This window comes from Coloeus monedula (assembly GCF_965178545.1).
Source record: "Coloeus monedula genome assembly, chromosome: 26".
Taxonomy (NCBI): Eukaryota; Metazoa; Chordata; class Aves; order Passeriformes; family Corvidae; genus Coloeus; species Coloeus monedula.
Genome location: NC_138806.1, coordinates 3,081,587 through 3,087,527, shown reverse-complemented (window position 1 = coordinate 3,087,527; position 5,941 = coordinate 3,081,587). Strand labels below are relative to the sequence as shown.

The 5,941-nt window shown below is 46.1% G+C and overlaps 1 long non-coding RNA gene across 1 annotated transcript; it reads right to left on the bottom strand.

Moving 5' to 3' along the window:
* Window positions 1–3,260: 3,260 nt before the first annotated feature.
* On the bottom strand, window positions 3,261–4,722 carry LOC309582177. The gene is made up of 3 exons (XR_014227091.1): window positions 4,624–4,722; window positions 3,847–3,963; window positions 3,261–3,763 (listed from the first exon to the last, which is right to left on the bottom strand). It is a non-coding gene; the product is annotated as an uncharacterized lncRNA (long non-coding RNA).
* Between the last annotated feature and the right edge of the window lie 1,219 nt (window positions 4,723–5,941).

The following is a 5,941-nucleotide window of genomic DNA, read 5'->3' as shown; positions in this document are numbered from 1 at the left end:
ACGTATTTTAATTACTTCAAGCAAATTAAAACTCACAGAAGTTTTGAGGTTTGCTTTGAGTATCCTTTTAAATACATGCCTACCCTTCTTCCCAAAAACAAGCCTTGCACCCGGGGATGCAGCAGCTGCAGTGATGGGCACAGGCAGAGCTTGGACACGCAGCCCAGCCTTACCTCAGGAAGAAAGGAGCAGCATCAGCCACGTCCCATCCAGACCCATCTGCACTGCAACTGGCTGCAACCTTCCCTGAGCTCCTTTGGCAGGTAAATAAACCCCGGGTCAGGTTGCTGTGCTGTGCCCAGAGGCAGCCAAGGGCCTGTGGGTGAGGAATTCTGGCCCTAGAACACTGTGGGGCACCACAAGGGAAAAGCCCCAAGGATTTCTGCAAGGGCAAGGCTGAGCCTTTGACATGTGGGGGTTCAGGGGGCTGAGGTGCAAAGGGGTCAGGTAATGCAGAGATGTTGATATTGTCCTGAACTTCTCCTTCTGTCACATTCTTGCTGGCTCTGGGAAAGCCTCTCCACTGAAGGGATGAGACTGGGAGTCCGATCTGGTGCTGCCAGAGCCTTTCTGGCTGTGAAGCTTCACCATCCTTTGTGTCTTGGGCACAGAAACCTTTCAGATATTGAACCTTGCTTGGGTCATTCCCATACATTTCTGCAGAAGCAAGAAAGGTGTGGACTGGAAGCATAAACACTCCTCTCCCTGTAAATAAAAACGTGAGAGAAAATGCAAAATATTCTCCCTGCTATTCAGATTTCCTTGTTCCTCACGATGCTTTCCCATGTAACCTCTTGGAAAGAGATTTGTTCTTTCAGGATGCTTTTAATGTTCTCTGCCACAGGAGAGAGCTCTCTCCATTTTGACTTGCTCAGCGGGACAGATGTTCCATACCACACTCTATGTGTGAGACCAACCAAGGGGGAGGAAAAATAAATATGATGTGCAGGAGGTGAAAATGTTCCTAAAATTAGTTTGGAAGTTTTATTGCAGTTCACATTGTGGGTGGTCTTGTCACGGAAACTGCGGGAAAAACAAAAACTCTCCAACAGCAATTTTCAGTGTTAGAGAATGAAGGCATTACTTTATTCTGGCCAGGATGTTGTTCTGGCCAGGATGTGCAACAGAAATCATTTCATCCACACATAGCCCGGGTGTGCAGAGAAAATCCTTCCATCACACAAGGTTTTCACTGATTTTTCAGGTACTTATATGTGGATACAGAAATGCTGCTAGCAAGGATTTTCTTGCTATTTTCTAAGCCCATGAGAGACTTTTTTTCTCTCACAGAAGAGGCAGCAGAGTTCTGTAAACAACCAAGCCACCTACAACCTTGAAAAGTCTTGTTTATGGTATAGTAGAAAAATATTTTGACAATGGATGTTTTAGGATTTTAGCCAATCACCCCCAAGGGGTGGCTGATCCTTTGTCCAATTAGACTATGAAGAAAAAGGTCTATAAAAGAGTTTGTAAAATAATTAAATCAATCAATCTTGCTGCACAATTCCTGCCTGCTGGATCTTCTCTCCTCCTCCCTATGGCTGTGGGACACGGTGATATACCCTAGGGCATTTTAATACTTATACAGTCAAAACCCAGAGAAATTCATTGGTTCGATGTTCATCGGTCCCAAGTTACACAGTTCTTAGTACTTGGCTTCCTATTGATCCCTTCACCTTCAGTCTTAATTAGTTAATTCTTCATTCTCTTATCTTCCCTTATCTCTCTTCTCCCAGACCAGGTGTCTCTGACCATGCCAGGGGTGATGTTTGAGCTGATGCTCTTCAATGATCGTTTTTACCTTGTGCATCCTCTGGCAGCTCCCAGTCTGCTGATATGTGAAACTCATCAGGCCTCCCATGGTGAAACAGTACCCTGAAAAGAAACTTCAATTCCTTTCCCTCAGGAAAAGTGAACAAAACCCCTGACTAAAGCTACATAAAAAATTCTAAACTTGGTTCCATTTCCAGCAACTCTGCAGCTTTACTGCATGGATGAAACAGACACAGGAACATCAAACTGGAATTAATTTAGAAGGATTGATGCTGAGACTGGGGGCAGGAAAAAGGTTGAACTGTAATAGGCAGACCTTCCCACTGAGTCATGAGGTGCAGAAAAGACACCCCGGCTTTCTAAACACCTTCTCAGGGGAGGTGCAGATGGATCCAATCCCAGCCCCAGACTTGATCAACACTTTATGACTAAGGGATTATAACAGCACTTAATCATGGGCCTTTCCCTCCTGTTCATCTGATTCCACTGTTTTTTGTTTAAGGGACTGTTCTCAAAATAGGAATCTGCCTGAGAGACTGGGAAAGGGTGTGGCAAGAAAATGTGTCACGGGAAAATCAGGATAAAAATGCTGGTGCACAGCTCCCCCTGATTGACATTAGGGTGGTGGAATGCACTTATTGAGCATTCTACTGGTTTTGGATTTGCCATGCAAATTTCACGTAGCTTCTGCAAGGGCAGAGGGTCTTCTCTGGGTGTCTGCAGGGCCTGAGGCTCTGACCTGAGCAAGCCCAATGCAGCACACCTTGCTCTGTCCTCTGCAGAGGCTCTCTTGAAGGCAGCAGGAGCTGAGCCAGGGGGAGAAAAGCCTCAATTCCCCTTCAGGATGTGGTGAACTGGTTTTGTCAAAAGCAGGGGAGGGTTGCTCTTGCCTGGTGTAACTGAGTCAGAAATGGTGACCACAGCGTCCTGCCTGTTGCTTGTGAGAGGGGGGTGAGCTGGGGAAGGTGTGTGCTGGGCTCCATTAGGTAAGAACCAAGTTGCTGTGGAAACTATCACTCCATCAAACCGCCCGACATTATTTCCTGGTGGCCCCTTCCTCCTCCCTACCCCTGAGTGCAAAACAACTGCAGGGTTTCTTCTCTGCTCATATGAGCATTTTCCTCCCTCAGGCCTTCAGCAAGGTCTCTCCTCACTGAAGCTCTTGAATGTGCCAGAGACACTTCCCTGCACAAAGTCTGGAAAAGACAAATTCAGCCAACAGGAAATCTACCTTATCAAAGCTGTGTTTCCAATCCCACCTGGCATTAGGACAGTTGGATTCCAGCAATCTCCGGGCCAGCTTTGGAAGAAAAAGCACAGAAACCCCACAGCATTTTGGCCTCATAAAACTTTATTTTCATCACTACTACAGGAACCTAAAATGCACATGAGATACATTTGGAAGAAGAAATACAGGCTTAATAAATAAATATTTCTCTGGTTAAACATTATCTGGTTGAATTGAATTAGTTCAGATCCTACACAGCTCTTCTCATCTGCAATATATACTTAACTGTTATTAAAGCTGTCTGAAATGCAGTGCTAGAAATGGCAACTGCTGGCTGTGAATTCCCTCAGCAGTAATACTCCAGGTCTCCAGGCAGTAACACAACATGCCTGGGAAAGGTGCTTTTAAAAGGCCATTTATCTTGGGTGAGCCCTGGAGTTTTCAGAGCTGTTGAAGCAGGCAGGACACTTGTATGCAAATGCCAGAAGAGTGGGGAGATCTACTTAGCAGGAGCATGAGGATAAATCCACTCTCCTCCGTTCTCAGGGAAGAGGAAACAGCAAAAGCACTTAAAGCTCTTCAGTGTGAATCATCTGGCCAGGCAGGAGTGAACAGTATTCAGTGTCTGCAGGGGAAGGTGCTGCCTTGTGTCCTGGGTGGTCACTGTCAGCAGCTCTGCCACTGCTCGTTCAACCCCTTGTGCTGCTGGTTCACGTTCTTTCCTGCTCTTCCTCGGGCTCCTCTTGCCTTCATTCCCCATGTCTGGAAGAGCAGAGGGGGATTTAAACTCCATTTAATGAAATTGGGCCTATGAACCACAGCTGGACAGCTGTGTGCTCCCTTACCTCAGAAAAGAAACAGCTTGATACTCAGGAGGGTATTGAAGGCGATGGTCTTTGCCAGCAGGACTCTCAGGCCCAACACAGCCATGGACAGCATGTTCACTCTGTGCCCTTCAGGATCTGCTCAGAGACCAGAAAAGAGGGGAGAGATCATGGTCTACGTTTGCATGTTGTGCTCGTGGCAGAAAGAGGAAAAAATCCCAGGTGGTGGTTTTGGGGAAAGGAAGAGCAGGAAAGGAAGAGACGATAGAGAACACGGCAACAGCAGGGGAGCCCAGGGTCTGTCTGTGTTGCTTTTGGCTTCCTGGGGCTTGTGTGTTAGTGCAGGAGCAACCTTGGAACAGCAGCTTGTGTCTGGTGAATATGTTGTGTTCTGACTCCTCTGCCCTGGAGAAAATACATTTCCATGCCTTTATCCCCCAAACAGCAACGTAACTTCACAACCTGTTTGGGTAACTCACCTTGTGCTGAGGGGGCTGTGCTGTTACAAACCCTGTTACTGGCCCTGTTACTGGTTCTTCAGCCTCCTCTTCTGTAGTATCATAAGGAAATTCACATTTTAAATAGATAGTGTCTTCCCTCTTCCTCCCAAAGTTATTAAACAGTTGAAATGATTTCTTTCAGATGCTCTGAAACATCATTCATCTCTCCCTGCTGAAGAACCCAATGTCTTTCTCATTTCTGCTGGCTGCCCTGGGCAATGCTGACAAGCAGGAGAACACCAAGCCCCACAGGCCGCTGTCTCCAGAAATAAGTGACAGCTGTGCCACCAAACCGTACCTGGCAGTATTGTTATCATGCTGCTGTCGAACTTGTCCGTGCAGGGCATCTGTGTTGTCGAAGAGGATCTGTTCTGTTCATATATGTCCTCCAAGTTCTTTGTATGGAAAATTGTTGGCAGAGGTGTTGTTTTCCCAATGCTGCCATCTTCCGATTTAGTTGATTTCTCCACCTCTGGGACAGAAGTTTTTGGACTGTATGTAAAAAACCCATGGTTTGGGCATGACTGATTTTACTGCAGGCTTGCCCAAGTGCTGAGTGAGTGAAAATTCACATATACTCCAGCTGTGACTAATCTGTAACATTCTCATTTACTGTCTTTTATGTCATTATTCCTTGCCATAAGACATACAAGTAATGAAATAAGATTGCTTAAAGTTGCAGCAGCTGTCTTACAAGGAAACAGTGTCAAAAGAATTTAGCAGCCAACAAATCATTGTGGTACCATGGTTTCTTTTATAAACAAAATATCTTTGCCTCTAGGTCAAGTCATACATGGAAAATCAAGGGTTATCTCAAAAACCAATGTCAGGACTTAACTGAGATTAACAATTTGAATTAGAGTAAAAATATGGAGCTGAAAGGAATCCTCCAGCATCCTTCCTTGCCAGAAAGGGCTCAGCTTATGAAAGGCTGTCCAACACATCCACAGAGATGTATGTGTCTGCTTTGACAGGAGCTTTCTGAGGGGTCTCTTGGTAAAGGGAAGGCCATTGGGCTTTTCATTTTGCCTGGTGTCTGCCTTGCAGGTGGGTCAAGAGATCCCTCAGCTCTAACATTTTGTTCATCACAGGGTACTGACTGAAATTTGATCAAGGGGCTCTGATTTTCCACGCTTTCCCCATCAGCCCTATGCCACCTCTGAGGAACTGAGGTGAAAGCCAAACCATGCTCTGCCAGAACTTCCTGGGTCGGCTCCTCTGATCCAACAGGCAGAACTACACACTTGTCCACACCTACAGCAACCAGACAGAACCCAACAGAAATCAAACTTTTCCTTCCCAGGTGTTGTACTGTGGTTTGCCAGAGCCTGTCAGCCCTGTGCATTCTGTGTTCTCTGAGAAGACCTTGAGAGGCTTTTCATGTGGTCTCCTCTCCAGGCTTTCCAAACAGCCACAATACAAACAAGCTGCTTCTCTGCAAGAACTCCCTGGGCAAGATCTTCAGCAAGAAATAATGTACAGAGTGCAATTGTAGTTCACAGAGCAGAAGATTTGTTTTGTCTGAGCCCAGAGGCCTCACCTGAGTCCCACGAGTTTACGTTACCTGACAATGCCATGTCAGGTAACAAAGCCATGAATTCCTACCACTGCTTGGT